The following is a 12,129-nucleotide window of genomic DNA, read 5'->3' as shown; positions in this document are numbered from 1 at the left end:
ATCGATAATTCGAATTGCATTAATAACGTAGGTCATAAATAAGGGTAAAACAATTTTCCTCGGATCATTTAGCCAGCGGCTGTAATAATTGGATATCAGAACTTATCTTGGTTACAATATTCTATCACAAATTAATGTTTCCTAAAATGGATTTTTTCGTCCCAGCGAAACGTGTAAGGCCGGACATGAGTATTTCTCAAGCGAGAAACATGCGTGGGCGGGTAGGATCGTTGGAAAAATAGATCCACGTACGCACTCGTAGAAAGCTAAAAATACAATGAGACTGCCGACTACACAACATCGATCGGTGCGCGAAAGTTCAGCCTCGCCCGTATGTTCTCGATTGAAGTGTAATCTCTTCCGCTTCCATATACGGCGAGTGCAAAGTAGTTTAATCTCTTACAGAAGGCCGATCATTGAATTTATTTTTGACGAAGCTTAAACCGCGGTCATGTATAAAATTGAATGGGCATGACTTTGATTCGCTCGAGTGCGTCAAAACATAGCGGTTTTAGGCGCTATTATAATTGTAAATACCACGATTTTCCTGCCACGTATCGAATATTAATGATCCTTATTCTCTAAGTTTAATTACTGCCTATTTACGCGTCCTACATTCGTTTGTTAACCGCGCATGTAAATACGTATTATTGATCGGCCATCATTAATATAAGAAAGCGATCTTTCCGTTTTAAGTATTACGCTATATTAGTTGCACAATGAATACGATATATCAATCTGCACGCTTCAATTAGTTTGAAACGCTCGATAATTGCAGCGATTGTAAATCAGCTTTGTGTGGCACACTTGGTACCGGAAGACCGTCTACGCGCTCATTGTTATTTCACAATTTATAGCTAACAAGCATTCGCATATCGATATTTATTACAACGTGCTAAAATAATGCGTGACGATAAATTTATAGAAATTGCAGTTTTAATGCACTTTCTACAATATTTGAAAGTTATCTTAAGTAGTTTATATAATCATAATGTACCTATGCGTCTCATGAATATGTGATTACAATTTAAATTCATTGAAAATATTAATATCAAAAACTTTTGGATATTTTCCTTCAAACCCGAAATTTTTGAAAACATCTTAATATAATTACTGCATAGACAGTAATATTATAATTATTATTATTTAAAGAAATGGACTTTAAACAGAAACCGGCAAGCGGCCGGTAGACAGGCGACGATGTTTTTAAGTAATTAAATGCAAGATAAGATACACACATACGGAGATAAGATCGTAAATCCATCTGTATAGTTTTCAAGCCAAGGTCGTGCGTTTTAGCCGAGACAAAAAATATCCGAAAGTGCAAAAATGTCGGTATACACGAGTTGTTAAGTGAGCTCGTTGATTGGAACCGCTGTAAATCGGCTTTGCACGCAGGGTTAACTGAACCCCGGAAGATGCAACCTCGTCGAGTAGGGATAAAGGCGAGGCCGCGATGTTGAAGCGAATGTAGCGGGCATAATAAAAGTCAATGACGGCGTTTGCCGAGAAAACCAACCGGGGACGTTCTTTGATCGCTCTCCAAAAGGTGCTAGTGCTAGTCGCACGTCACGGAAACGGAGGTCGCGTTCCTTACACCGGATTCGTCAGACGTCGTGATGACCTTGAGGCCAATTTCCCTGTTCCGCATTCTAAAAATATTTAGCCGTACAGATAACTCATCAGGATAAGCCGGCTACTATGCGATTCAGGATGCGATGATGGATTGGAAATCAAAAATAAAAAATATTCAAATTCAATTTTGCGTTTCCTTGTGAAAGAGAAAATCTCATCGAATTTTCTTCAAAATCAAGAGTGGAAATAGAACCCATTTAGTAGAAAACAATTAAATATTATAAGTAAACGAAATTTAGCGAAATTTCCTTGTATCCTATACAAATCCAAAATCAATACTAAATAATCCCTTTCTAAAAAAGGTATGTTAAGTCGATTCTCGAATGTATCACAGTGCACTCGAATGTATCGAAATCATCTCGAAAGTCTCGAAGTGTATTGTTGCCTCTTTTTTGCAATGCTGATTGGCTCTCTGTCGATTCGCGTTGTGTGTTATATTTGTAGCATCAAAAGGCTGTCATCTCGAGGATTAGCAGTTTGACAGTTAGTCCAAAATAAAATTAAATAAAATAATAATATGTTTTAAATAATATGTTATAACACTTTAAACTTGATTAATATTTTCGCGGAAAAGAGGCAACAAAACTTGCGAGAATCGACTTAATATGTCTTTTTTAGAAAATAACTAAAACAACACAAGCGCACGTTACGCCATTCCTCGATTTTATATAAAAAAGAATGATGTTTTTATATAAAGTTTGTTTAAACTTGATTAATATTTTTTGACAGAAATCAGATGATTAAAATATTCCATTGCTAATTAAATTTTAAAATGAAAATATGTTATAAAAATTAAAATAATATATGTTATAATGCTTTATCGAGTTTAAGAAATCATTTAAAGATCTCTTCAAGACCTACAAAATGAGCCGACAGAAAATATTCTAGGCTTTATAGAGGCCTTAATCTTTTCAAGTTTAAAGTTTAAACATACTTTTAAAGATCTCTTCAAGACGAACTTTTAACGATATTTAAAGATCTCTTCAAGACGAACAAAATGAGTTCTCAGAAAATGTTCTGCGACTTACACAGGCCTAAATTTTTGAATTCAAAGTTTAAATGTTTTTTGCGAAACTTAAGGCCTGTGTAAGTCGTAGAACATTTTCCTTGGGTGCGTTTTAAAGGTCTCCTCAAGATCTACAAAATAAGACCTCAAAAAATGTTTTACGACTTGCAGTCAATGTACTGTTAAAATATATAAAAGATAAATTTTTGGCGCGAATTAACATATTGAAAATTAAAACTTTTAAGCCGCGAATCCTATACGGCGCACAATTATATTACGTATATTATATCAAAAAGTTTGTAGGCTGGTTTTCCTATGGTACCATCATAATGGGCAGACAATGTACTGTTGAAATATATGAAAGATTAATTTTTGGCGCGAATTAACATATTGAAAATTATAACTTTTAAGCCGCTGATCCCATACGGCGCACAATTATATTTCGTATATTATATCAAAAAGTTTGTAGGCTGGTATTCTGATGACACCATCATAATGTGTAGACAATGTACTGTTAAAATATATGAAAGAATAATTTTTGGCGCGTCTTAAAATATTGAAAATTATAACTTTTAAGCCGCGAATTTCATACGGCGCAAAATTATATTACGTATATTGTATCAAAAAGTTTGTAGGCTGTTATTCTGATGGTACCATCATAATGTGTAGACAATGTACTGTTAAAATATATGAAAGAATAATTTTTGGCGCGTCTTAAAATATTGAAAATTAAACTTTTAAGCCGCGAATCTCATACGGCGCACAATTATATTACGTATATTGTATCAAAAAGTTTGTAGGCTGGTCTTCTGATGGTACCATCATAATGTGTAGACAATGTACTGTTAAAATATGTGAAATAATAATTTTTGGCGCGTCTTAAAATTTTAAAAATTAAAAATCTTAAGCCGTTGACCCCATACGGCGCACAATTATATTACGTATATTATATCAAAAAGTTTGTAGGCTGGTTTTCCTATGGTACCATCATAATGGGCAGACAATGTACTGTTAAAATCTATGTAAGATTAATTTTTGGCGCGTTTTAAAATATTGAAAATTAAAACTTTTAAGCCGCGAATCCTATACGGCGCAGATTTATATAACGTATATTAGACCAAAAAGGTAGTACGCTGGTATGCTTATGGTACAAAGATAATCTGCAAACAATACACTATTGAAAAATATATACGATGACTTTTTGGCTCGCCTTTAAATATTAGAAATCGATACTTTTTTACAGTTGACCCTATGCGACGCAAACTTATTCTATGTATATCAAGTTAAAACATTTGTACGCTGGTGTCTGTTTGGTACCAAATGATTCTGTAATCAATGTACTATTAAAATGTATAATCGATGAAATTTTGGCTCGTCTTAAAATATTAGAAATTGATACATTTTTGGATCTGACCCTATGCGACGTATCCCTATTTTATGTATATCATATTAAAAAATTTGTACGCTGGTGTCTGCATGGTACCAAAAGATTCTGCAATCAATGTACTATTAAAATGTATAATCGATGAATTATTGGCTCGTCTTTAAATATTAGAAATCGATACTTTTTTACCGCTGACCCTATGCAACGCAATTTTATTTTATGTATATCAAGTTAAAAAATTTGTACGCTGGTGTCTGTTTGGCACCAAATGATTCTGTAATCAATGTACTATTAAAATATATAATCGATGAATTTTTGGCTCGTCTTAAAATATTAGAAATTGATATTTTTTTGACGCGGACCCTGTGCGACGCATCCTTATTTTATGTTTATCAAATTAAAAAATTTGTACGCTGGTGTCTGGTTGGTACCAAATAATTCTGTAATCAATGTACTATTAAAATGTATAATCGATGAATTTTTGGCTCGTCTTCAAATATTAGAAATCGATACTTTTTTACTGCTGACCTTATGCGACGCAACTTTTTTTTATGTATATCAAGTTAAAAAATTTGGAAGCTGGTGTCTGTTTGGTACCAAATGATTCTGTAATCAATGTACTATTAAAATGTATAATGGATGAATTTTTGGCTCGTCTTAAAATATTTGAAATCGATACTTTTTACCGCTGACCCTATGCGACGCAACCTTATTTTATGTATATCAAGTTAAAAAATTTGTACGCTGATGTCTGTTTGGTACCAAATGATTCTGTAATCAATGTACTATTAAAATGTATAATCGATGAATTTTTGGCTCGTCTTAAAATATTAGAAATTGATACTTTTTTGCCGCTGACCCCATGCAACGCATCCTTATTTTATGATTATCATATTAAATAATTTGTACGCTACGCGCGCGCCATTTTTCGATATTTTGTTAAAAAGAATATTTAAAAAAAAATAAAATAAAGTTTGTATAAACTTGATTAATATTTTTTCACAGAAATGTGCTGATTAAAGCATTAATTTAATAATTAAATTTTAAATTAACAATATGGTAAAAATAGTAATATATTTAATAGTAATATTATTAAAATAGTATTATGTTGTAAATAATATGTTATAATACCTTGTTCTTGATTAATATTTTTTGATAGAAATCAGATGATAACTGTCAAAAATATTATAACATATTATTTAAAAAATTAATTAGCAAATTAACACTTTAATCAGTTGATTTCGGTCAAAAAATATTAATCGCAGCTAAGGCATTATAAAATATTATTTACAACATATATTACTATTTTAAATTTTATAACATATTATTATTTTAAATTTTAATTAGCAAATTAACGATTTATTTAAATTTTAATGTAATAATAATATGTTATAAAAATTAAAATAATAATATATGTTTTAAATAATGTCATAATTCTTTTTGACAGTTATCAGCTGATTTCTGTCATAAAATATTCGAGTTTAAAATATTATAACATATTATTTACATCATATTATCACATTTTTATGAAATTAATTTTATCTGATATAAATATTTAAAAAAAAAAACTTTGTACATTTTTTTTTATAACGATAATTTTTTCACATTAAATTTAACAATAATATTCAAAGAAATTATAATAAATTTTTTTTTATGTAACACATAGTAAAATAGATTAATGTATACCTAAATGATAACAATATATATAATTATTATATTATATTTGTATAACTATATAAAACTAAAAATTATGAATTAAAATTATTCAAATATATATATAATCGCATTTTTAAGAGCAGATGTTCCGGTCATTTTAATTACTTATTTGAAAAACATTGAATGCATTTTCATTTTGAATTTGACTCGTGCTTTATTATGTAATAAATTTATTTTTACGAAATTGGATCCATTTATATATTTATACAATTTAAATAACTGAGATCTAAGATCATTTCAATCATTTTAATTACTTATTTGAAAGACATTGAATGCATTTTCATTAGGAATTTGACTCTTCCTTTATTATGTAATAATTTCATTTTTACGATATTGGTCCCATTCAAATATTTATATAATTTAATTAAATTAGAAGTGTGATAAGTTTAATCATTTTAATTACTTATTTGAAAGACATTGAATGCATTTTCATTAAGAATTTGACTCTTCTTTTATTATGTAATAATTTTATTTTTACGATATTGGTCCCACTTAAATATTAATATAATTAAATTAAATTAGATGTGTGATAAGTTTAATCATTTTAATTACTTATTTGAAAGTCATTGAATGCATTTTCATCAAGAATTTGATTCGTGCTTCATTATGTAATGAATTCATTTTTACGATAGTGGTCCCATTTAAATATTTATATAATTTAATTAAATTAGATGAGTGATAAGTATAATCATTTTAATTACTTATTTGAAAGACATTGAATGCATTTTCATCAAAAATTTGACTCTTCTTTTATTGTATAATAATTTCATTTTAACGATAGTGGTCCCATTTATATATTTATATAATTTAATTAATTTAGATGTGTGATAAGTTTAATCATTTTAATTACTTATTTTAAAGACATTGAATGCATTTTCATTGAGAATTTGACTTTTCTTTCATTATGTAATAATTTCATTTTTACGATATTGGTCTCATTTAAATATTTATATAATTTAATTAAATTAGATGTGTGATAAGTTTAATCATTTTAATTACTTTTTTGAAAGACATTGAATGCATTTTCATTAAGAATTTGACTCTTACTTTATTATGTAATAATTTCATTTTTACGATATTGGTCCCATTTAAATATTTATATAATTTAAATAACTGGGATTTAAGATTATTTCAATCATGTTAATTACTTATTTGAAAGACATTGAATGCATTTTTATTAAAAATTTGACTCTTCCTTTATTATATAATAATTTCATTTTAAAGATAGTGGTCCCATTTAAATATTTATATAATTTAATTAAATTAGATGTGTGATAAGTTTAATCATTTTAATTATTTATTTGAAATAAGTAATTAGAATGATTAAACTTATCACTCATCTAATTTAATTTAATTATATAAATATTTAAATGGGACCAATATCGTAAAAATGAATTTATTACATAATGAAGCAATAGTCTAATTCTTCATGACAATGCATTCAATGTCTTTCAAATAAGTAATTAAAATGATTAAATTTATCACTCATCTAATTTAATTAAATCATATAAATATTCAGATGGGACCAATATCGTAAAAATGAAACTATTAAATAATGAAGCAAGAGTAAAATTCTTAATGAAAATGCATTCAAGTCTTTCAAATAAGTAATTAAAATTATTAAACTTATCACATCTAATTTAATTAAATTATATAAATATTTAGATGGGACCAATATCGTAAAAATGAAACTATTAAATAATGAAGCAAGAGTCAAATTCTTAATGAAAATGCATTCAATGTCTTTCAAATAAGTAATTAGAATGATTAAACTTATCACTCATCTAATTTAATTTAATTATATAAATATTTAAAAGGGACCAGTATCGTAAAAATGAAATTATTACATAATGAAGCAAGAGTCAAATTCTTAATGAAAATGCATTCAATGTCTTTCAAATAAGTTATTAAGATGATTGAAATAATTTTAGATCTCAGTTAATTAAATTATATAAATATTTAAATAGAACCAATATCGTAAAAATAAATTTATTACATAATAAAGCACGAGTCAAACTCTAAATTAAAATGCATTCAATGTCTTTCAAATAAGTAATTAAAATGTTTAAACTTATCACACATCTAATTTAATTAAATTATATAAATATTCAGATGGGACCAATATCGTAAAAATGAAACTATTAAATAATGAACCGAGAGTCAAATTCTTAATGAAAATGCATTCAATGTCTTTCAAATAAGTAATTAAAATGATTAAACTTATCGCACATCTAATTTAATTAAATTATATAAATATTCAGATGGGACCAATATCGTAAAAATGAAATTATTACATAATGAAGCGAGAGTCAAAATCTTAATGAAAATGCATTCAATGTCTTTCAAATAAGTAATTAAGATGATTGAAATAATCTTAGATCTCAGGTAATTAAATTATATAAATATTTAAATAGAACCAATATCGTAAAAATAAATTTATTACATAATGAAGCACGAGTCAAATTCTTAATGAAAATGCATTCAATGTCTTTCAAATAAGTAATTAAAATGATTAAACTTATCACACATCTAATTTAATTAAATTATATAAATATTCAGATGGGACCAATATCGTAAAAATGAAATTATTACATAATGAAGCAAGAATCAAATTCTTAATGAAAATGCATTCAATGTCTTTCAAATATATAATTAAAATGATTAAACTTATCACACATCTAATTTAATTAAATTATATAAATATTCAAATGGGACCAATATCGTAAAAATGGAACTATTAAATAATGAAGCAAGAGTCAAATTCTTAATGAAAATGCATTCAATGTCTTTCAAATAAGTAATTAAAATGATCTGAACATCTGCTCTTAAAAATGCGATTATATATATATTTGAATAATTTTAATTCATAATTTTTAGTTATATATAGTTATACAAATATAATATAATAATTATATATATTGTTATCAGTTAGGTATACATTAATCTATTTTACTATGTGTTACATCGAAAAAAAATTTTTTATAATTTCTTTGAATATTATTGTTGAATTTAATGTGAAAAAAATTATCGTTATAAAAAAAATTTACAAAATTTTTTTTTTTAATATTTATATCAGATAATATTAATTTCATAAAAATGTGATAATATGATGTAAATAATATGTTATAATATTTTTAACTCGAATATTTTATGACAGAAATCACCTGATAACTGTCAAAAAGAATTATGACATTATTTAAAACATATATTATTATTTTAATTTTTATAACATATTATTAGTTTAAAATTTAAATAAATCGTTAATTTGCTAATTAAAATAATAATAGGTTATAAAAATTAAAATAGTAATATATGTTGTAAATAATATGTTATAATGCCTTAGCTGCGATTAATATTTTTTGACGGAAATCAGCTGATAGTTTTCAAAAATAACAATCGAATTTTAAGTATTATATTATATTATTTAATACATATTATTATTTTAATTTTTATAACATATTATTATTTTAAAATTTAATTAACAAATTTTCGCTTAATTAATATTTTTTGACAGAAATCAGCTGATTAAAGTGTTAATTTGCTTATTAATTTTTTAAATAATATGTTTTAAATAATATGTTATAATATTTTTGACAGTTATCAGCTGATTTCTATCAAAAAATATTAATCAAGAAGAAGGTATTATAACATATTATTTACAACATAATACTATTTTAATTATATTACTATTAAATATATTACTATTTTTACCATATTATTATTTTAAAATTTAATTATCAAATTAATGCTTTAATCAGCTGATTTCTGTGAAAAAATATTAATCAAGTTTATACAAACTTTATTTTATTTTTTTAAAAATATTCTTTTTAACAAAAAATCGAAGAATGGCGCGCGCGTAGCGCGCGATTGTGTTGTTCTAGTAACTAGTATATAAAATCGAAGAATGCGCGTAGCGCGCACTTGTTTTTTTCCGGTGTTTAAGAAAAGACGTGTCATAACTTGAAGTCATGATAATTAAATCGCGACATTAAACAATCAAAAAAATTAATCATTGCACCTAATAATTAAAACTTATTAAAAAAGATGAAGAAAGAAAGAGCGCATTTAAATATATGAGAAAACATGAATAAAATAATTCTCACTTCGATAATAGAAAATGTTTAAAAAAGACTATATAAATTATCTTTTTTTTTTAAATTGAAATATTCATCCTAATTAATTGTGTGTTTATTCATTTTGAGGTAACGGATAGTAACTATCTACAATCTACAGTCTACAATCTACATTCTAAATCTACATCTCTACAATCAAATATTTATGAAACCGTTACCTCGTAATAAAATAATAGTTTATCACTTACCAATCGATGTTCAACAGCAGAGGAGATAACTGCATCGAAGCTACGTTGATCTGTAACATACAAATAGAATATAAATTATAACAGCGTTTTAAATAATTATTATCTAATTAGTATTTTAATATCTAATTAGTATTTTATACATTAAATTTTATATTCGACGCGTACAATAATCAGTAGATAGGTATATATAATTGAATAATTTTATAAATTTTGTAAAGATTATTTTTTTAAATATAAAAAACTTTTATAATATTTATACATATAGAGTTATTTCTCTCTAATTTTCCTTTATTTAAATTATTCAATATATAAATAGAATTATATAATATCTATGCGTAAAAAAATACGTGATTTATAACAAGTCAAATATTATACATATACATCATATCATATAAATATTATATAAATAATAAACACTCACCACAAAGTTGCTCCGCCGGTGCCTGATGCCTCCTAGTCCTGCTCCTCCTCTCAGGTCAGATTGATCAGGATTGTCCAATAATTCAAATCAAAGTCTGCTGATTGATGATAACGCGCGATACTTTGAACGACACTCGCGCACTTAAACGCGCGATACTTTGAACGACACTCCCGCACTTGAACGCGCGACACTACCGTCCGATTGTGTCTTATTGTTAGACCGTCGTGTTGCCGATCATATCGCTCAATTTTATGGCGATGTCAAGCACACCATATGTGCTTCATTAGTAATAACTGTCATTTCTTAATAATTACTATTCTATAATATCGATAACACCCCCCTTTAATGAAAATTATAATAAATTAATATTATATATAAAAGGAATTTTGTACGTTGTTTGTTATGAATCCGCGAAAATTCGATAATCAATTTTAATATATTCGCGGTTTGCAGTTTATTTCCGAATTACACGATAGCGCAATCGATGAATCACAAAAGTAAAAAAAAATAAAATAAAATAACATAATTCGTACTAAAAATTTTAAGATATTATCATGAATTTTTCTGCAAATTATATATCACTATTACTTTTTCTTTTAGTCCAAAATTATTATATATTCTCAAAATATCCGCAAAATATCTGATATGTTATATATTTTAAAATATAACTTTATTTTAACTAATGTAAACTCAAATGATCAATCAACATAAATGAATGGATTACAAAATATATAATATAAAATCTGTACATTATAATAATAAGTAATTATAATTATTTAATCATTTAAAATTTATAATCACACATACAATTAATATAATTGTTAGTATGTTCTTTTAAAATAAATTAGATTGAATATATTATGTATTACTATATAAAATGTTTCTTTTCCTTTTCTTAAACTGTAATTCTTAAACTGTATTCATAATCTTTATTATACTTTTAATATATAACTTAAGAAATATTTTTTTTTTTATACTTTATATACTTTTAATCTTTAATAACCCATTCATTTTAAGGTAACGGAACTATCTACAAAATCTACAGTCTATACACAAGCTACAATCTAGATCTACACATTTCCACACAATCTAATCTCTACAAAACCGTTACCTTTTGTAATAAAATAATTTTTCACTCACCGGTCGATGCACAATAGCGGAGTTAACTGCATTGAAGCTACGTTGATCTGTAAAATATAAATAAAATTCAAATTATAGAACTGCTCAAAATAATTAATACTTAAAAAAATTATTATTTTGTATGCATTAAATTTTATATTCGATGCATACAAATAATAAACAGCAATATAATTAAAAAATTTTATAAATTTTTATTTAATAATAATTGAATTAATAATAAATACTTACACAATAGTTGCTCCGCTGGTGCCCGACGTCTCTCCCAGACCTCCTCCTCCTCTCAGATTGTCAAGATCATCAGTCGTCAGTTACGTTGATCTGTAACATACAATTAAAATTCAAATTGTAGTAGCGCCAAAAATAATTAATATTTTAGAAAATTATTATTGTATGCATTGGATTTTATTTTCCATGCCTACAATAGAGAGCAACTAGAAATATAGTTGAATAATTTTATAAATTTTTATTTAATTTATAATTTTTATTTAATTTACAATTATTAAATT

The 12,129-nt window shown here is 25.9% G+C and overlaps 1 long non-coding RNA gene across 1 annotated transcript in view; it reads right to left on the bottom strand.

Moving 5' to 3' along the window:
• The window catches only part of LOC145946050 (uncharacterized), an 89,677-nt gene that overhangs the window by 73,393 nt on the left and 4,155 nt on the right, over positions 1-12,129 (bottom strand). The window contains exons 5-8 of the long non-coding RNA XR_014426969.1: positions 11,852-11,941; positions 11,624-11,670; positions 10,484-10,823; positions 10,063-10,112 (exon numbers count right to left, since the gene is read on the bottom strand). This is a non-coding gene — a long non-coding RNA (uncharacterized LOC145946050). The remainder of the gene's footprint in view (positions 1-10,062; positions 10,113-10,483; positions 10,824-11,623; positions 11,671-11,851; positions 11,942-12,129) is intronic.

The sequence above is a fragment of the Prenolepis imparis genome, unplaced genomic scaffold (assembly GCF_030444845.1).
Source record: "Prenolepis imparis isolate NDT839.2.m4 unplaced genomic scaffold, iyPreImpa1.0 SCAF_2, whole genome shotgun sequence".
Taxonomy (NCBI): Eukaryota; Metazoa; Arthropoda; class Insecta; order Hymenoptera; family Formicidae; genus Prenolepis; species Prenolepis imparis.
This window is presented reverse-complemented; position numbering and strand designations above follow the sequence as displayed.